The sequence below is a fragment of the Chlorocebus sabaeus genome, chromosome 12 (genome assembly GCF_047675955.1).
Source record: "Chlorocebus sabaeus isolate Y175 chromosome 12, mChlSab1.0.hap1, whole genome shotgun sequence".
NCBI classification, from domain to species: domain Eukaryota; kingdom Metazoa; phylum Chordata; class Mammalia; order Primates; family Cercopithecidae; genus Chlorocebus; species Chlorocebus sabaeus.
Window position 1 is genome coordinate 44,239,858 of NC_132915.1, and position 21,903 is coordinate 44,261,760.

The following is a 21,903-nucleotide window of genomic DNA, read 5'->3' on the forward strand; positions in this document are numbered from 1 at the left end:
TTGTCTTTCCATATCTTTCTGTCAGAAAGAGGGATACCTTAGGATAGAATGCGGGCCTAGGACCCCATAAGCCTGCTGTCTAAGACACAGCCCAGCAAAACTAGTCAATTACATCCTTGGGAGCTTGATCTTGTAACCATGTGGCCCCGCTTTCTCTTTTCACATTGGTGACCTGGGTTCAGGGTTCAATCCTGGATCAGGGAATGAGTCCTTTGTCTTCTGTGTATTTATATGTGTTGTGTGTGTAATATAAAAGAGCTTTTGTTAAATGGCTTAAAAATAATAAGAGCTTAAATCAAATATTTTTTTAGAAAAGTAAAAAGTGTAATGCCTTTTAGTTTGTGTGACTTAACTAATCTTTGGGAAATAAAAACAGTTTGACATGTAAGGCGTGTAAAGAAAGTAAAATGTGTTGTTGGTAAAAGACTATAAAAAGTCATGGAAATGTGGATTTTCTTGCCTAGATTAAAAAGTTAAAGGGTTATTTTAAGTTAGATAGGATAAAGCTGAAGGTTTAAGTAAGTTGTGGAAGGTTTGTAAAAAATTAATTATAAAAGAGATTCTGTGTGTGAACATATTGGCTAAAGGGGTATTATTCAGTTTTTCTATAAATTGAACATTGAAATAAAAGCACAACAGGTTCTTCCTAGAGCACTGATCTGCTCTTTCACAAATATTTTAAAGAGTTATAAAAATTTATGAGACTCTTATGGTTCAAACTGATTAAGATTAAATACATTTGTCTATAAGGTTTTATTAAGAATTGGATTTAACATTAATAGCACATTAATACAACAGTGACATTTGGCTTATTTGGTATAAAAACAGAAAGCATTGTCAAATATAAAACAGTGTTGGCTTTCTTTGGGCTGTATTTATATAAATATGTTACTGGTATGTGTTCCAAAATAATGGAAAAATTTCTATAATTCTAATATGACTTAGCATATGTTATTAATAGCTATAATGGTTATGTAAAATTGTTGTATGCCACAGAAGTAAACAAAATTTCCTTGCCAATTGTGGCTTTAATAGTGACTGCCCTAAGGCATTTTATCATCCACTGACAATTGTTGTCTTAGTTTTAATCCTGTTATAATTAGCTATAGCACTTTGACAGGTGTTCTTAAATGCAGGTTTCTAATAACTTTGGCAACTGTCACATTAGAATAGAGGAAAGCAGCTTTCAGGACTCTCATGGAAAGCTGAAATGTTCACAAATATCAAGCAGGACAGGAGTCAACTGCATGGACTGAACTAATAGAAGACTGAAGTGATTTTTTTACTTTTTCCTTAAAACGTTGCTGATCCTTTGTTTTGTTTTTCAGAGTCAAGAAAACTTTTCTTTTGAGCTATCTACAGCTTTTAACAATTGAGTAAAGTATACTCCTATGAACAAACTTTGGAGCATGTTTGTTTCTCTCCACCTGATTTCGCCAGAATTTGGAAACTAGTTTTGAGTATTCTTAACTTATGGCAATATAGTTATTTGCATAAGTGCAATAAGAATCTGTTCTCTTTTGTAAGAGGACACAGTTGGAGAAATTGGTTATTTTACCAAGTCCTTGACTAGAATGGTGTGCTTTCCTTTGAGGAATTAAACTTGACTGGTAAAGCCAACAAAAGTCCTTTGGGAAAAATAGCCTCATACCTTGTCTACACAGTTTCTGTACAGGGTTCCTGACCTGGTGGTAAATAAAGAATGTCACTTTCTGACAGGCCCAGGAGCTCCAAGTTATCTTGGGACCTCAGGAGGAGAGGAATTTACCCAACTCACAGGTATTTGAGGGTACAAACCCATGGCCGGTCTCAGCTTTAAAAAAGTCTTATTTGAGATTCCTTATGGAACAGAGTTCCATCAAAGCCAATTTCAAAAGCCTATGTGAAAAATAATTATTCTTGCTGCACTTCATACAAATAATTAGGCCAAGTATAATAAAGCAAATTGGTCTTACCATGATTTATCTTTAGTGAAAATGGAGAGAGAAATTATGTTTCAAAAACTATGGGACACCTGATTAGATTCTAGTCTCATCAGTTGTTTTTTTGAGTATTTTTCCGCAATTTAGACTGACTCCTTATTCCTGTGGACAAACCAGTGGTTTCTGGCTGCTGCTCAGAAGAAACAAAAGGGATGGGTAATGTAAAAATCTGGATCAATATTCTAATTCTGGGCACATATTGGAATCAGCTAACAACCCCATATCAGCTTGGTTCCAAGAGTTGCCCAGCTCATGAAAAAACTTTCTAATTTAGTTTACTTGGGATAATTTTACTTATTTTGCCTTACTGTTGTGGAATATATTGCTGTTGTACTCTTTGTGTAGGAATGCAGAATAAGCCTACTCAACATTTTGTTAAACATTTATTAATCTTCTAGATATCACCTTTTGTTGGAACTCCAGAGTTATGAGTGGCCCTTGACATACTGACACTTTCTGATTGAGCTCTTCTCTACCCCAAATACAAGAGATCCTCATAGTTACGCAGGAATATCATCACCCCTATTCAGCCTGAAGAAGTTACAAAATACAGATCTTCATCCCTCTACAACTCTTAAGATTAAGGGTTCTCTTATAAAAGAGAGGGGGGAAATGTCAGAGGCATTTGAACCAGAGCAACTCCATCTTGAACAGGAGCTGGGTAAAATGAGTCTGAAACCTACTGGGTTGCATTCCCAGATGGTCAGGCATTCTTAGTCATAGGATGAGAGAGGAGGTCAGCACAAGATACAGGTCATAAAGACCTTGCTGATGAAACACTTTGCTGTAAAGAAGCTGGCCAAAACTCACCAACACCAAGATGGCGATAAGTGTGACCTCTGATCGTCCTCACTGCTACCCTCCCACTCCTACCAGCACCATGACTGTTTACAAATGCCATGGCAATGTCAGGAAGTTACCCTATATGGTCTGAAAAGGGGAAGCATGGGCCGGGCCCTATGGCTCACACCTATAATCCCAACACTTTGGGAGGCCCAGGTGGGCAGATCACGAGGTCAGGAGTTCGAGACCAGCCTGACCAACATGGTGAAACCCCATCTCTACTAAAAATACAAATATTAGCAGGGAGCGGTGGTGTGCACCTGTAATCCCAGCCACTCAGGAGGCTGAGGCAGGAGAATTGCTTGAACTGGGGAGGCAGAGGTTGCAGTTAGCTGAGATCACGCCACTACACTCCAGCCTGGGCGACAGAGCGAGACTCCATCTCAAAAAAAAAAAAAGCAGGGGGCATGAATAATCCACCCCTTGTTTAGCATATAACTAAGAAATAACCATAAAAATGGGCAACCAGCAGCTCTCAGTGTTGCTCTGTCTATGGAGTAGCCATTCTTTTATTCCTTTCTTAATAAACTGGCTTTGGCTTAAAACAACAACAACAAAAAATAATAAAATGGTATTTGCTGTGATAGCATAGGAGCAAAATGCTCTAATGATTTTATCAAACTCACCAGTATACTCTTAAAGAAACTTCCACTATTCAGGGTGAAACACTTCATTGTGAGAAGGGTTGCTCAGACATTCAGAAAACTATTCAGCATTGCTCCTCAAGCTGTGATGTAACCTTGATCATCTCACTTGCATTCCTTGCTCATGATAAAACTCAAACTCATAGATGTCTGTAGTAGAAAAGGGATCGACCACCATGAATATTTTTGTAAAGAGGTCTGATGTAAAGATCTGCTTTTGATGACCTAAGAAATTTTATGGTAAATGATAAAAAGTGCAATGTTATTGGAGCCTAAGTTACAGTATATGAAAAATCATACAATTCTAGAGTTAGAAGGAGCTTATCCAAATTTTACATATAATAACAATAATAAGCATGTATTATGCACTTACTTTGTATATGGCACTGCTGTAACTCATTTAACTTTCACTACAATGTAAGAACTCAATTCTATTATTATTCTTATATTACAGCTAAGGAAATAGATAAATAATTTATCTAAGGTAAATTCTCATAACTAGAGTACCTGGTATTCCAATCTCAGCAGACAGCTTGGAGAGCCCAGGTGCCTGAAACCATGTTCCTTGCTCTACCATAGGGTGATCAAGATGAGGAAACGGGGGCCCAAAGAGGCTAAGTGATTTGTCAAGGGTTAGACAATTGGTTGTTGCTTTACCCATTAATGCAAAGTGAGGAATGTAAAGCATAGTATCATATACTGAGATGTAGTAAAGGAAAAAAAAAAAAAAAAAAAAAAAAAAAAGGCACAACACTTAAAACCAACAAAGAGGCTTAATCTAACTCTAATGAGAATTTTTTTGTTTTTTTTTAAGAGACGGAGTCTTGCTCTTTTGCCCAGGCTGGAGTACAGTTGCTTGATCATGGCTCACTGCCACCTCAAACTCCTGGGCACAAGCAATCCTCCCACCTCAGCCTCCTGAGTAGCTAGGACTACAGGCACCCGCCACCATGCCTGACTAATTAAAACAATTTTTTTTTTGTAGAAACAAGGTCTCAGTATGTTGCCGAGGCTGGTCTAGAACTTCTGGCCTTAAGGGATCCTCCTGCGTTAGGCTCCCAAAGTGCTGGGATTATAGGCATGAGCCATGAAGCATGGCCAAGGAGTCTAATAAGAGTCTTAGTGCTCTTCCCTGTTGAGGATCTTAGCACAATTTTGAGGTCTTCAGCTATGACTTACACACACTTCATTTGTTACAATTTTTCTTTTTTACAAATAACTTTCTAAATAATTTTATGATTCAGTAGCACTAAAAAAGGAGGATAAGAGAGTTTAATTCTTTGATGCAGGTTTGGAGAGGAAAAGAAAGATAATCAGAGGCCAGCCTATCAATCAGCTCTACCAGACCTGTGCACCTATCTTGGTTCCATAATTTTTTTGAGCAAGGTTCCTATTCTTCCCTGGGCTCTGTTTCCTCATCTACAAAATGAAGACAATAATTGACACCTTTCAGGGTTGTTACACTAGTTAAATGTGATACTATCTGTCAATGTAAAGCAAAGTTGCCAGCACACCCATAGAGCAAGGCTCAGTCAAAGTTAGTTCCCTTCCTGCCCCTTTCTATTCCAGACCTATTGAAGAAAACTTTTTCTAAAATTTATTTTAAAAGCTACCACTGTGATAGTGGATATATATCATTAAACATTTGTCAGAACCCAAAGAATGCAGCTAGGTGTGGTGGCTCACACCTGTAATTCCAGCATTTTGGGAGGCTGAGGTGGGCAGATCATTTAAGGTCAAGAGTTAGAGACCAGCCTGGCCAACATGGCGAAATCTTGTCACTACTAAAAATACAAAAATAAGCCAGGTATGGTGGTGGGCACCTGTAATCCCAACTACTCAGGACGCTGAGGCAGGAGAATCACTTGAACCCGAGAAGCAGAGGTTGCAGTGGGCCAAGATCACTGCATTCCAGCCTGGGCGACAGAGTGAGACTCCGTCTCAAAACAAAACAAAAACAAAATATAGAATGTGCAACACAAAAAGTGAACCCTATTGTAAAATACAGGCTTTAGATAATAATACTTGCTCATCCATTGTAACAAATGCACCACATTAATGCAAGACATTAATAATAGTGGAAAGTAGGGGTTGGGAAGTGAGAAGGTATACAGGAACTCTGAACTTTCTGCTCAGTTTTTCTATAAACCTAAAACATCTCAAAAATTAAAGTCTACTAATTTATAAAAAGTTATGAGTTGAGCCATCTTTTGACATGCCTCATGGTTCAGGCTGAATTGACTCTCCTGTGACACCCACACACAGCTAGAGAATTTTCTCTAGAGTAGTGGAGGGCCATCAGTAACAAAAAAGGAACAAGGCAAACCACAGAGAGTTTTTCTTCATCACACTTCCCGGCTTTTGGGGACTGTTTCTTCTGGGGATATCCTGACCCCCAGCTACTCAAGGACCACCCTGGTGTCTCACAGGCCATGTCCTCACAGTGAGACACCACGTGTGGCTGCACACCCATGCCAGTGTGCCAGTGTCCATTCTGCCGCACATGCTAGAGTCTCTGATGCAGTGTTGCTCATTGAGCTTAATGGCATTAAGAAAAGCGAAACTTGACCTGCTCACTCTGGCAGAATTTGGGAGTGGGCTGTGGAGAATGCCGGTGGGAGGGTGTTCTCAGGCAGTGGGATTAAAAGTGCTTCAAGTACTGGTTCAAAAACAAAACCTCCATAAACATCACAGGCTGCAAATAAAGTATCTGAATGTCTGATTAGATGTCTCATTTGGTGAAAAAATACATGCAGGAGGATACAGAATGTAGAAAATTACATGGTATAAGAATTGCAAACACCAGTAAGTCAGAGAAATATTTCAAAAGAGAAACCAGTATGGAACACACAAGCAGTCTTGGCTAAAACACCTTCTTAGAGTCTCCAAGACACAAATAGGCTATATTCAAAATATTGGTTTGCAAGAATTTTGTCTAGAGGTAGAAACATATTTACTGTAGGTGCAATGTCCAGATAGGCTGACAAATACAGTTCAAACTGTGATGTCCCTGAGCACAGCAGAAGCTCATCATGGTGGAGGATATTTCTGTGGGAAAACATACTAACTGATCTGTCCTTCACGGTGTTGGCCAAAGGTGATGAGACTCCTTTACTTGTTTTTGCTCAGTTCAGCACACCAAATTCCAGGGCACCATTTATGCTGTTTACACAGACCACAACGTGAACGGTGTTCCTGGAGTTGTGCAATGTGGGGGCTGATTCCCATGGCCTGGGGAAAAGTACTGGCTGCAAATAAACTTCACGCTCATGGCTTCAGACCTACCCCTCTGTCCTAGAAAGAAGCAAACCATTCTTATGAGGGATTACTGGGTCTGCGCTATTAATGAGAACGGGAAACACACCAAGATGAAGGAGTTGTCTCTACTGCCACTCCTACACTAGCGGGCCCCCTCTTTAGCTTCATATTACCATCACCTAGTCACCACTCCCAGAGTTTCTGATTTCATTTGTCTGAGTGGGGCCCAGGCATCTGAATTTAAAAGTACTCCAGGTGATTCTAATGAGCAACCAGGATGGAGAACCACTGCTGCAAATAGTAACTATATTAATAACTGTATTTTATTTTATTCTCCTCTAAGTATGAGAAGAGGTAAAAGGAGCTTTGGTGTCCGAAGACTGAAGTTAGGATCTTTGGCGTGTCTAAAACAACCATCAGACTCAGTAGGTCTCTTAGTCAGGATGGAGCGCATCAGTGGGACTAGGGCTGGGGATGCCACCTCCAAGAACAGCACTAGGAAGAGCCCAAAAGCAAGACCCAGTGTGGAGGTGGTTGGTTGGGGGAGAGCTGGGAAGAGGAGAGGAAGATAGGATGGTCCTAGATAGAGAGTCTGACACAAGGCAAAGAAAGGCAGGAAGCTCCAAAGGAGGCATCATGAGTGAACGTTTCATTGGCAGCATAGCTGGGAAGGCCATCCCTGGAAAGCCAGTCCCATGTGTGAGATGTAAGTATACAAGTCAGTGACACAAAGACATTTCCTGATCTGTGGCTTTGTAAGTTGCTCTGGTGCCAGTTCCCTTAGAGTACATGGAAACCACAGGCAATGGGATTCTTTGGTAGGAGGACTCTGGGGTCCTTGTATATCCCTTCCCTGACTTTAGTTTTTTTCCTATGTTGAGAAAAATCTTTGCTAAATTAGCAAAATTGTCAGAAAGGAAGCAAAGCCTAAAATGAAAGAAATTAACATAAAGTTTAACTACTAAAATTTTGTGCTACCACTAATTTCTGTTGCATGTTAACTCTGTTCCTTGCTGTGAATCTTTAAAGACAAAGATAAGTCTATATATTATAACAATAAATTTTATTATTCATAAGGCTAATATTTTTCATGCTTCTTTATAGAATGATGTTTTAAGACAAGGTAGAAGTGGATATTTAGGTTTAGGCAGTATGTAATAGATCTCTCTAAAATCATAAAATACTAAATCATTACTGAGCAGATTAGGAGGAGATTTGAGGCTATCTGCTTAATCATCTGCTGCAAACAAGAAACATTTAAACCTTCTGATCTGTAAATTAAAAGTCTCTCACATCATTCTATAAGCGTAATTCCCCTCTGTGTTCCTAATGTGTCAATTACTTCTGTTAATTTTTCAGTGAAACAATGGCCCTCATCCCATACTCCATATAACACTCTTCGACATGTTCATGGACCTCAATCTTGTTCATTTCAGCCCATATTACTGTCTCCAGCTTTCTCCATGGGATAAACAATCTGGCTTTTGCCACTCAGTAACAAAAAAATAAAAATCAATTTTTTGAGGAGAAAAAGGAATTGACTCCTTTTTAAAAAATAAAATGGATTTTTTATATAAAGAGACAGTATGATGATAATGCATAACACAGGTCACCTTTAGTTCACATGTCTCATTGTAGGAAGACCCACTTAATCATCTGAACTAAAGATAAACACTTTAAGTCAACTCACTTTCTGAACACTTTAGTGTCTGCAGAAGAAGCTCAATCTACAATATAATTAAATTTGTTTAAAATTTCTCAGCCTTGAATTCATCATATTACAGTGGGGATTCATAATATTGACTTCATGGGATTGTGAAGATAGTTTTTATGTATTTTTTTAAGAGATGGGGTCTCACTCTGCAGCCCAGGCTGGAATGTAGTGGCTTGATCACAGATCACTGCAGCCTTGACCACTGGGTCTCAAGTGATCCTCCCACCTCAGTCTCCTGAATAGCTGGGACTACAGGCACCTGTCGCCATGCCTGGAATTTTTTTTTTTTTTTTTTTTTTGAGATCAGATCTCACTATGTTTCTCAGGCTGGTCTCAAACTCCTGGGCTCAAACTATCTGCCTGCCTTGGCCTCCCGAACTGCTGGGATTACAGGCATGAGCCACCACACTTGGCTGTTGTTAATTAACATGGAATTTCAACTTCCTTCACTCCTGGACAAGTCTTAGCTCTTAAAGTCTTAATGTCGGATCTCTCTGGCCACAGAGCTAACAGTTCAGACTAGGTGCCTCTGAGCATTGCTGTGAAATGTTCAAGCCTGTTGTGAAACACTATATGATCTCCGACCGTATCTCCATTAGCTCACATGGTTGATATCATTTGCCATTCTTCACATGGAAAAAAACTAAAGTGGGGGAAGGGACACGCAAGGACCCCAGAGTTTTCCTATCAGTGAATCCCATATCCTAGGATTTCCGTGCGCTATCGAGGGACTGGCACGAAAGCAACTTACAAAGCCACAGATCAGGAAATGTCTCTACTGGGGGTAAATGAAGACCAATAGTTTCCAGTAAAGCAATTCAGCAACAATCCATGAGCGATGGATTGTGAGGCCACATAGTATCTTGAGTGCTACATGGTACACCTGGTGCACCGCCACCTCCTGGCTTGAACAGTCAAATCAGCACCACAAAGGCTTTACGGACAAATGAGAAAGACGAAACTGGTTCCATCTGGGGTTTTTGAAAGATTTTGTAAAAGTGCAAAGCTAGTCCTTTAGTCCTGTCTGAGGAATTCTGTCATCCCATCCTGCTGCCAAACTCTAAGTCCAGAGTATATAACAAACTGATTTTTAAATGTGGGTTTATGTGGCTACATATTTTATTTCATTTCCTTTTACTGTAGTAATGTCTTAAGAATTTGGAAGATCAGCTTACTGACACTAGGAGGAAGTCTTAACAGAGTTACACGGTAAACAGGATTATGAATAGGATACAAAATGCAGTGTTAAACTCTTTGGGTACTATTTAATGTAATCAAATGGCCATTTAACTCCTATTCTTCTCTCACTGATAAGTCACCCTCGAGTGACCTTTTAATCCCCAATCAGCACCTCCAGCAGCAGCTTTTTTTATTGTTCCAAAATTTCTAAGGACTTGAGACATAGACTGTTTTTCAAAATTTAAGTAAAGTTATTTTTATAAAATGCTGTGTAGTCTCATTTAGATCTAATGTGTGAAAGTAGGTAGCAGAGGCCACAGTCACTGACGATACCAAAGTTACTGAGCCATGACATGTAGTCAGCAGGAGCCTGATATTCTTAAGATGAAGAAAATATTAAAAGGAAAGAAAAGTATGAAGAATGACTGATGAGGAAAGCAAAAGGCAATTGCATCTGTAATTTGAAATGGATGGTTGATGGCTTGACTGCTGGGAACAGTGGGTCTTTATATCACAGTACATTAAATGACAACGGATTCATGTTAAAAGGGGCTATTTTATATTGCTTGGAATGCCTTTGCTTCCATCCTTATTGAGATCCTTCCCATTTATTAACCCCTCAAGAAATGCCTCATCCAGGATTCCCTCATCATTTCATCTGGAAAGATTTCCTTCCTCCAATTGCAGAAGATTCATATTTTATTTATTTAGTTATGTATTTGGGATGGAGTCTGGCTCTGTCGCCCAGGCTGGAGTGCAGCGCTGCGATCTCGGCTCACTGCAAGCTCTGCCTCCCGGGTTCACGCCATTCTCTTGGCTCAGCCTCCCGAGTAGCTAAGACTACGGGCACCCACCACCATGCCCGGCCAATTATTTGTATTTTTAGTAGAGACGGGGTTTTACCATGTTAGCCAGGATGGTCTTGATCTCCTGACCTCGTGATCTGCCCACCTTGGCCTCCCAAAGTGCTGGGATTACAGGCGTGAGCCACTGCGCCCGGCCCCGAATCATATTTTATTTAAACCCATCACAGGGCAGTTATCACATCCTACCCGGTAGCGTACCTATTTGCCTATGTGTTTTGAAGACAGAAGGACAACACTGTCTGCTGCATGTAATATGAGTTCAACTTTTGTATAAATAAATGAAATCAGCAATTATTGTGCCTTAAGCATTCTCATAAAAAACAAGAACACCAACACACATTGATATCTTCGAGTTCTTTCTATTAAAACTTAGACATTTCTGTGATTCTGGGTTATAGAGACTAGTAACTAGTTTCCTCCTTAAAAAGAAACAAAAGAGAGAGGTTAGGGACATCATTTTCTCATTAGAAAAATTTAGAGTTGTGCCTTATAGCTCGTTTTTGGTTCTCTCTGGTTAAACATTTTTCTAAATCTTTAAACAAAGATATTAAAGACAAGCTTTATCCCATTCACATAAAGCACAAATCCAAGAGGGTTAACTGTTATCACTGAAGACACAATCAAGACCCAGAGCTTTGATAATCAGAGCCCGGAATGATGCACTGAGCCAGTAAGTTAGCTTCCAATAAGCAAAATTGTGTAACTCTACATTTCCCAAAACCAAGTGCATAGTATGGAAAAGAGGAGATCTGCTTTGGCAGCACTTTATTTTTTACAATAGTCTGTCTTCAGATGTTTGAAGGGGAGTGACTTGATGGTTCCAGGGTACGGAACCAGGAAGAATGTGTGAAAGCCTCAACTTAACTTTCAGAAAGGACTTTCCCTCAGTGTTGTACAATAATGGCAAAAGCTGAGGTATAGACACAGAACAGGGTTCTTTGTTTCAGAGAAGGAGTGTGGATTAGGTACTTTCTGGGATCACTTTTAACTGTGCCCGATTGTCCCCTGCACACCTCTCCAACCTCTTCTTGCATGACTCTCCTCCTTGCCATTGACATGCTAGTAAAACTGGACTTCTTCCCATCCTTAAACTCACCATATTGCCAACCCCAGCTTCCAAGCCTTTGCAGGTTTTGTCCATACTATTCCACCTGCAATGAATGCCCTCCCCCACTGCCATCAACCACCCCATTTACCTGGCTAAATTCTATCCATCCTTCAGGCCTCAACCTCCCAAACCAGTTTTATCTGTTCACATAGAATCCTGAAATACACTTTGCCATATGTTGCATATCTATAAGCATTTTGTCATTATTTGCAGCCATTAAAAAAAAAAAAAAAAAGGTCTGCTGTTTCTCCTGGTCTACAAACTCCTTGAAGATAATAACCATGACTGTTCTGTTCACCCAAGTTTCTCTAGTGGTGATCATTGAATCCTTCACAGAGAAGCTCAATAAGTATCAGTTGAGTGACTGACTAAATGCAAATACCAAACCTATTTTTTAAAATGGTGAGAGAGAGAGAGAGAGTACATGCTCCTCCACATGTCTGAATGAGTATGTCCTTCCTTTGGTGATGGTTCACAGGCTCACTATAGCGCAAGCCCAGAGTTTCAAATTCTCAAATAAACATTACCCCTGAGGGGCCCCTTGCTACAATGGAGCAAAATCTTGAGAAAAACAAAATGATGCATCTCCTTAGGCATTTATCTAAAACATCTACATAAGGAGGGTCAGTAAAAAATGACGACAGAATGATTTTCACATTGCCCTTGATTTCTCCATACCAAACAATTTCATAGTCTGTGAGCTCACGGATCTCTTTCAGGCTTTCGGTCTATAAAAATCAAGTGAGGGTCAGGGGCAGTGGCTCACGCCTGTAACCCTAGCACTTTGGGAGGCCAAGGGGGCACATCACCTGAGGTCAGGGGTTCAAGAGCAGCCTGGCCAACATGGCAAAACCCTGTCTCTACTAAAAATACAAAAAAATTAGCCAGGCATGGTGGTGGCAGGCACCTATAGTCCCAGCCACTAGAGAGGCTGAGGCAGGAGAATGGCTTGAACCAGGGAGGAAGAGGTTGCAGTGAGCTGAGATCACGTCACTGCACTGCCGCATGGGCGTAGAGCAAGACTCTGTCTCAAAAAAAAAAAAAAAAGGGATCAAGTGAGAACCAGGCTGCTGATCAGAGTTAAAGGCCAGGGGAGTGGTGGGTTGAGATCTGTTCTGCCCAGACATTGGGATCTGGAATGTAACTTTATTTCCTGTTTCTCTTTTCACCTATAAATTAAGTCGCTTGCCATGTTTGTTTTCTTTTCAGCCATTACACCTGTATTAGCCGTCTCCCAAAGAAGAAATATTTATTAAACACTTGAACATCATGCTCCATAAACAAACATCCAGCGAGGTAAATACCAATGCCCTCATTTTACCCCTGAGGAAACCGGCTGAGTAACTTGGCCAACATTACAGACCCAAAGAACACTGTAGCCTGGGATTAGAACCCAGGTGAAATTTTTTCAAAGGCCATTATTTTTTCCTACTGCACCTCTCCGATTTAACATTTGGGCTCTTGCATCAATACTACCTTCCGGTTTTAAAACAATCACAATGCTTATTGGGTAAAATGGAACCATCCTACCATGTGATAATAAAGAGGGACTTTCAGGTAAAACAGAATTAAAGTATTGCTGTTGTATTGTTGCTCTGTTGTCTTTCTAAGGTGTAAGATCACTTTTATAAAAAAAAAAAAATCATCTGTACTATGAAAGAGATTTGATAGGAAACGCCTAACAAATTTTAAATATTTGGATGAATATTCAACTGTGGTATCTATCCTTTCTGCAATCTTCCTAACTTCACTGTGGTTTCAGTTTGTAATTTACCAAATAAATCATTTTTGTGTCAACAAGAATTGTAGGCCTTAGAATGAAGGTACCATGGCAGTGGGTGTGAGCTAATGAGACAAAGTTGTGGCTTACTTATTTTAAGAGAAGAGTGCACGGAGCATCTGTAAGTACTAAGCAGCTGATAATATTTGAGAGAAAGCAGGGAAGAGTTCCAGGGAAGCAGAACACCCAATAAAGGACTTGAGGCTCAGTTGTTCCTGGAGCGTTTATCTGTCCTCTGTTGCTAGGGAGCCAGATAAGAAAGTTTCAAGGATAAACTTGAGAGTGAAAAGTGACATGCAATCTTAGCAGCCTTTGGATGATGCACAAAAAGAGCATTTTGGGCATCACTTTTTAATACACATTTTCCCCACATATCATCACTTCCATAAATAGGCAGGTTTAAGGGAGAAAACAAAAACTATTTTTGACTTCTGTAAAAACTTACCCAGGAGAGGCAATGAACATTTGTTCAAAAATATTCTTACTTAGCAAGATCCCTGTCCTCCAGTCAATAGTTTTCCACTCAAACATATTATCTTCAGACAGCTAGAGGCGATGTTGTCAGAAAAGCACATAAATCATAGCTATAATTTCTTATCTTGATGGCCAAGTTTTAGAGCCCTTTGAAATGGCACCCCAGTCACTGCAGTGAGAGAAGCTGCATTACAGACAAAATATAGTACAGACAGTATTTCATTAGGGAGTGGGTTTTCTTTTGTTTTTTTTTTGGCTCAGCCCCTCAAAGATGTCTGTTGAAACCTCTCACCTGGTAGCACAAAAGCTGTTGAATCACTTGAATGAAAGGGTCAGGTTGCAAGCTGTGCATGTGTGGAAGCTGTCAAGCCCTCTTCAGACCACCCAGCTCTCCAAAGGAGTAGCGACATCAGATTCAGACAAGATAAGAGGCTGCCCTCGTATGTAACCTGGCCCAGGGAAACAGCCTTTCCAGGGAGTTACAGGATCCCATTGTAAGGAATGGCTACATGCCCTGAAAAGGTCACACTTGTCTAACTCAATATGCCTGCGGTCATGGTTCTTTGTGAGAGAATGAAATATATCTGAAAATTTTTGAAGAAAAGCAATTAGCCAAATTAGGCCTATTCTCAAGTAAATGCTGAAAAGCTCTCATATCCCATATCTGTGTCTAGAAGACTGAGTCGTATCTATGAATGTCAGAATATCAGAGCTAGGAAGACACTGAAACTCATTTAATTCGACTCATTTTACTGATGAGGAAGTGAAGCTTTGAGGGATTAGATGGCTCTTCCAAGGCTGGTTAGCAACAGCTAAGATTTGAAACACTATGAAGACAAGCACCCTGTGCATGCCATTCCCAGTGGGCATTTTGAAATCCTTAGAAATTAGCACTGAGCCTAGCATGTAGCAGGTGCACCTAAATAGTTGGAATGAGGAAAGAGAAGAAAGGAAGGGGGTCTGATGGCCATGTCCAGTTTTCTTTTTAATATCAATATTAAATGCCAGAAAATGCAAGGATGGGGATGGAAGCTGAGCTCTGACTTTCGTATATTTTAACACCATGGAGGAATCACTTTCTGTTTCTTCTCATCCCTGTGGGATGCTCCAATCCAAAAATCATTTTCTAAGAATGAGGCTCCTGAACCATTCCATGAAATCCAGCTCAGTTTCCCCCAACTCAGCCTAGCCCAACTCCAGCAGCCCAGCAGCCCCAGGAGGCTGGGAAAGAATTAAGAACCGTCCTGGGTTTAAAGTTTCCAAAACAAACATTGCTTAGCCATGCGGGGGCAGATCAGGTCATACAGCCCAACATGTGAAAGCAGGGAACATGCTAGTCAGGTCCCTTCACCCAACTCCTTTTTTTCCTCGTGGGAATGAAAAGGCAGAGATGAGAAGGGGAGCAAGAAAAAAAAAAAGATGAGGTTGGTGGAAAACTGATTTAAAAGCCCTAGTTTGTCAGCCAAGCATGCAAAACCATGTTGTACATTAAGTTAGGCTCAACAACAGCTCAAACTCAGGTTTCTTATTTAGATATAAGTTTTAATATTAACCAAGTACATGACAAAAATTTCATGTCAAGGACAATGTAGAGCAATGTTTACCCAAGTGTGACCCACCTGCTTCAGAATCACCTGGGAAGATTCCTGGCACCACTCCAGGTTTAAAATCCTTTGGGCCTGGGGACTGAGAACCTGCCTTTCACCAAGCAAATGGGGGTTCTTACACATAGTAGGTTTTCAGAATGCCTGATGGAAACAGCAAAGTTTCCTAGAGCTGCGCTGAAGGCACCTTTACCAAGTGTAAGCAGGGGGCTGAGGCATAGCTCTTCAAGCTTTACCTAGAGTCAGGAACAGCGGGTGTCAGTTTTCCAGAGCAGAAACCTGAAGAGCATTCGAATCAGTAGCTCTGGTCTGTGAAGCAGCCCCACAGAGGTTAATCTCTCCAGCAAGATTCCCAGGCTATAAACACCAACTGGCTCCCGGAAACGCTCTTGTTAAGCTTTGTAATGCACACCAAGCAACAAGAGTGGGTGCAATAGTAATAACAAAAAAAAAATCAAAAATTAAAATTAAATACCTTAAAAACAATGAACTATTTCCGTAAGCCAGAAATTGTTTCCTGGATTTCAAACTAAAATGAAAAGAAACTCTTTACGAAAGCACCAAAGTCTCTGGATCAAATCTCAGTACTGAGCTGAGAAAGCCTAAAAATCAGTCCAAAACTTCAGAACAATGCCATTTCTTTTCCTCCCCAGCACTACCTCTCTTCCCCAAAATGAAATAGAAATCATGTTTTTGAAAATATGTCTCCAAATATAACTAAACTAAAGCAAAGGTATCCGAAATTATCTCATCCAAATTTCTCTATGGTTGTACCATGAGGATATTATCTGTTTCGTTCATTTTTGTGTCTTTTCTCTTTGACATTTCATTTAGCTGAGAAGAAACATCCTAATTTCAGAGGAAAAAAATTACACAGTTAAAAAATGCTTATTTCATTGGCAAGTGCCAGCGCTGATGGACTGAGAAGAGAGTTAGAAATTTGTGTCACGTAATAAAAAGAATCCCGTTTTTGGTGTTTGGTTTGCTAACACTGCAAGTTGCCACCTTCTGAGTTAACAGGAGAATTAAACTTTTGCAAGCCTACTCTTGCAGACGCCTTGCATTGCTACTTGGCATTAATGATATCACATAAACAATCTCTGGGGCATTCTACTAACAGAACATTCACAGTCACGATGAAAAGAAACACATAAAACAGATACTTACAGGTAGTAGTTTTCCTTTCCAAGCCAAAAAAGCTAGAAACCCTTGAAACTGGCGGGCAGGATAAGAGTCACTGACCCAGCAATCTGGTTTAAAGGGCTTTGAGAGGAAGGGGGAGGAAAAAGAACCCCGGGAAGGAAGAGAGCTGAAATTCCAGTCTTTCAGGTCAGCTGTGTTTGAGATTTCTTTTTACTAAAAATCCATTAACCCATCTCACAAAAAATACAGAACTGAAGTTCACATACATACTCTGCTCTCTTTGCTGGTCTTCTCCAAGGTAGCTGCTGCAGCTTTGCAAACTTCCTGAGTGCCAAGCCTCAGGACTCCCCCTGAGAAGGGCATGATAAAGATGCCTTCAACTGTTTACAAGGAGCCCGACCTCCCTGGCGGACAGCCACCGCTCGCCCGTGCCTTCTGCTGGTTGGGTCCGCAGGGACAAAACTGAGCTTTTGTTAATGAGGTCGGTTGCCTCTTCCCAGCCTCTTCCCAGCTTCCTTTCTCACTACTAGTTTTGTACTAACTGCTCTGCCACTCGCCGAGCCGGAGCAGCCTCTCCCGCCTGCAGCACACAGGCGCACACACACTCAGACACAGGCACACACACATTCACAAATGGGCATGCACACACTCACAGACACAATCACTCACAGAGGTACACACACAGGCACACATACACACACGATAGACACACAGTCACCACACACAGACACATACACAGGCAAATGCATTCACATGCATGCACATACAGTGACCCATCCCACACATGTGCATGCATTCTCACGCATGCTCCACACACACACACGGGGGCACACACATGCAGGCTGCATGTGCCCACACTCACCCATTTACATACTCACACAGACTCTTCCAACTCTTTGGAAGAGATGGACTCTTCCAAATTCCCATCTTCAAAGGTTTTTATTGAAATTTAGATGAGAAGCCCAGCATTCAGAAGGGATAGGACCCCTTTTAACTTTTGTCATGGCATTTAAGGGAAAAGATGGGATGGAACTAGATCCTAAGGTGCTGTTTTTAAATACCACCTTACTTCTTCCGTTTGTAAGGCTTTTTGTGTGTCTCTTTTTGAAAATCCATAAAGATCCCATTAATCCGATCCATTTGCATATAGTTCATGATCCCAATAATTCAGATATATCACAGGCCAAGAACTGTCCTCTCAACAGAGATTCACATAGTTAACTTGTCAGTATTCAGTGGTCTGTGAAAGTCTTGATCCTTAACAACTGTTTAATAAAATGCTTCCCTGTATTTTATTCCCACCAGGAAAAAAAAAAAAAGATAATGGCCTACCATCTGGCCTAACTTTTAAATTAACCATAAAGAGAGAATTTGAAGTATTAACTCACTTTGGGGGAACTGTTTATATTAAGACATGTCTGGCTATCCTAAACCTTTGCCAAAAATATAGAACACTGTGAATCCAATTCAACCTAGATAGTGGTTTCCCCTAACAAGGTCACAATACCATATGCCTTTCTTTGGAAGCCATAAGGAAAAGAGAGAGGAAAAAGGAAAGGAGAGAGTAAAATGACAAAGAAAATTACATGAGGGAGGAAGAAAGAAAAGAGAAAAATGTAAAGAAGAAAGAATGCAAAAGAAGGGAGAAAAAAATTATTTATTTTAAAAACATGCTTTGTGGATACTTTAGCAATGAATGGTGCTTATACACTTACTCAAAGTCATCAGAGATTTCAAATCTTCAAGAATCTCTTGATTCATTTCGTTTGCTCTGAGAATAAGTAGGTGAAAGTTAAGAATCACTACACTCTATAAGTAAACAGATATTTACTAAACACAGTTATTATTAAATAAATATAGTCACAATGTGTGAGTCATATATTAATCTTGAAAAGGCAAGAAATAAAGCCTTAATAATGACAGTTAAGAAACACAGCATAACAGACAATTTTATTTTCAAACTGATTTTTAAAATTGCCCATGTTGTGAATATCTCACCTGCAAAGAAATGAAGATGTTTTTAGAAGCTGTTAGTTGAGACTCGGAATCCATTTGACAAAGCAATTGTATACTATGTATAAGTGGTTGCATCGACATGCTTCTTCTAACATCTGGGCTAAATAAGGTTTATGGATTAGTCTAGAAAGAGAGATAAATGTTTTTATATCACTTCCATGGCAAAAACAACTTCAGCATGCTAAGCAAAAAATAACAAGCTTAGATTGCAACATACCTCAAAAAGTCTACAGGAAACATAAACTTTGCAAAGTTAATTATATACATGAAGCTTGGCCTAACTGTGCTGAACATATTCTAAAATAGGCGGTTAGAGTTAGATTAGCAAAAATGTCCTGAAATCTGAAGTATCTGTTTATACAAATGTCATTCTTTCTATCTGCCACAAATGAATAAGGGCCTGGAAATAATACAATTATCAACTTCAATCAATAAAATACTCCTTGAAAAGGTTTAAATGCCAAGCTAGGGCATTTAAAAAGAACTAGGCAAAGAAACAACAAAGAATTCTTCCCCTAAAAGCATGTGCTGCTGAACTTAGTGCTGGCACAAAATCCATTTTTAAAGAAATCATTTTACTTCTAGCCCTAGTTGGAGTGATAATGAAAAATATCAAATGTGTGTTGGAGATTGGCATACCATTTTGGATTGTAAACATGAATGATTTTTGTTGAATTGCTACAGAATGTAGCATTATCTGAAAAGCACAGCCAATACCTTCACCAACAATTTATATAAAAAATTAGGAATGTGCCTATTAAATTTTGATCATGGCAGCAAGACAGAGGTGTTATCTATTACACTGTAAAGACAGTTTTCCACTGAGTCTCTAAAACTGGATGGCCATGGGAAGCAATACTACGGCAAGAGAAGAGGATGAGTCCAGGAACAGAAAGGTGTTATATATACCACACTTGAAATAGACAAACATGAAAACAAATAAAGAAAAGCAATCAAACACCTCTGTGTACCAGAAAAGAGCAATTACACAGCCCAATGAGAGGGTTTATAGGACCTCAGACTTGGGAGCTGACAATGTGATTAGAAGACATCAGGAAATAAAACCACCCCTGAGCAGGACAGAAGAGCAGCGTGCTCTGCTTGACATGAGAGGGCTACAGGTCAATTTGACTTTTAACATAAATCCTAAATAACTTATTTATAAATCAAATTCAGCTCTGCTTTTTAAAAGACAATATGACCAATAGCGAAGAATTTTTTTTTCAGGATTGCAAGGATAGTTCAAAATCAGAACATCTAGCAGTTTAATATATTAAAGAAGGAAAAAAGACATGACCATCTTAATAAGTGCAGAAAAGAGACATTCAGTAAAATTCAATACTCATTCATTAAAAAACCAAAAACTGAAAAATATTAGCCAACTAGGACTAGAAGGGAAGTTTCTAAATCCAATTAAAGACCTCTGACTCCAATCCCCACAATTCAAGATCGAATAGGAGATCCTAACCAACACAGTAAGTCAAGATAAAAAAATGAGGCATAAAAATTTAAAAGGAAAAATTAAACCTTTCATTATTTGCAAAGATAAGTGTCTCTGTACAAATATACAAAAGAATTTACTGTTTGAACTATTCAAAGAGTTCAGCAAGTTTGTTGGACATAAGGTCAATATACAAAAATCAATGGCATTCATATATACCAGTAACAACTAATTACTGAAAATACTTTTTAAAAGACCGTTTTTATAATAGCAACACAACTTTAATGAGCCTGATAATTCATTTAAATTAATTAAATGTGGGTAAAATTTCATGCAGAAAATAAAAAATTAATAAAGGGCATAAAAAATCTAAATAAATGGGAAGATATATCTAACTGGATGAGAAGACTTAATAATGCAAAAATGTCAATTCTCCCCAAATTAAAATTTCAATGCAGTGTCAGTTGGAATGCCAACAAGGCATTTTATATATATATGTGTGTGTGTGTACACATATATACATTATGTACATATATGTTATATATGTATATTATATAATATTAAATATATAGATGACATGTATTTATATATTTTTTATATATATATAAAATGACAAGCTGATACTAAAATTTATCTAAAAGAGTAAAAACCAAGAATGGCCAAGACAAATTGAAGAAGATACATTTAAGGATGAATTTCCCTGTTAAATATTAATATTTTATATTATAAAGTTTTAATAATTAAGAAACTGGAATTTTCACAGTGATAGAAGAAAGGCAAAGAAAGAGTCTAGAAAAGCTGGAAGCAGGTCACTCACATATAGCAACCTGGTGTATGACGAAGGTCAGAATAGAAGTCAGTGAAAAAATAATAGACAATCAATAACATGTAGACAGGACAATTGGTTAACCATACAGAAAACGGCATTAGATCTTTACTTCATATCATATATCAAAAAACATTAGATCTTTACCTCATACTGTACATCAAAACAAATTGCAGTTGATTTGAGTATCTTAATTTGATAACAAAGCCTTTAACTTTTGGAACAAAAAAATCAGGGAATATATTCTTAATATCAAGGGAAAATTTCTTAAGTATGATACAGTAAGTAAAGGCTATAAAAGAAAAACTTACAATTAAAATTTCCCATAGAGCAAAAAATTAAAGTTTAAAAAAAAAACCAGAAATTGGTAGAAGGTACTCACAATGAAAATAAATTACAAAACCTTTATGTTTAAAATTTAAAGAAACCTTCAGAAACCTATACAAATCATTAAGAAAAAAATCTTAATATTCTCTTTTTATTAAAGGAAAAGACACACAAATGGCTAATAAATACATGAAAGCATCCAAAAATTACACAAATAATCAGGCCAATGCAAATAGAGACTAAAAATGAGATTCTCTTAGATAAATAAAAAGTTTTAAATCTTACAATAAATTAAATCTGGTAAATTAAATAAATTAAATCTGGTAAAAGATGAGGGGGAAAATAACTCTTACTTGCTACTGGAAGTTTTAAATAGTTACGAACACTTAGAAAGCAGTTTGACCATTTCCAGTAAAAGTAAATATTAATAAAACCTTAAATTAGGCATTTTAACTTCTAGAGTTATACTTAGATTCTCATATGTGTACAAAACATCTTATACCTGACATTCTTTGCCATTGTAATTGAAAAATATTGAAATAACCATAATCTAAGCCAAAAAGATGTTGAGTAAAGAAAGCAAATTGCAGCCAGGTGCAGGGGCTCACACCTGAAATCCCAGCACTTTGGGAGGCTGAGGCGGGTGGATCACTTGAGGTCATGAGTTTGAAACCAGACTGGCTAACATGGTGAAACCC

At 38.8% G+C, this 21,903-nt stretch overlaps 1 protein-coding gene across 8 annotated transcripts in view; it reads right to left on the reverse strand.

Annotated features, from left to right (window-relative positions):
* FREM1 (FRAS1 related extracellular matrix 1) overlaps positions 1–21,903 on the reverse strand; it is a 259,120-nt gene that overhangs the window by 155,794 nt on the left and 81,423 nt on the right. For 4 of the 8 annotated variants that reach the window (XM_073021615.1, XM_073021614.1, XM_073021613.1 and 1 more), the window contains 2 exons: positions 18,594–18,734; positions 18,311–18,366 (listed from right to left, as the gene is read on the reverse strand). The gene's annotated coding sequence lies outside the window, so the exon portion shown is untranslated. Of the gene's footprint in view, positions 1–16,619; positions 17,503–18,310; positions 18,367–18,593; positions 18,735–21,903 lie in introns of those variants that run through there. The other 4 variants (XM_037998379.2, XM_037998377.2, XM_037998378.2 and 1 more) reach the window with 3 other exon arrangements.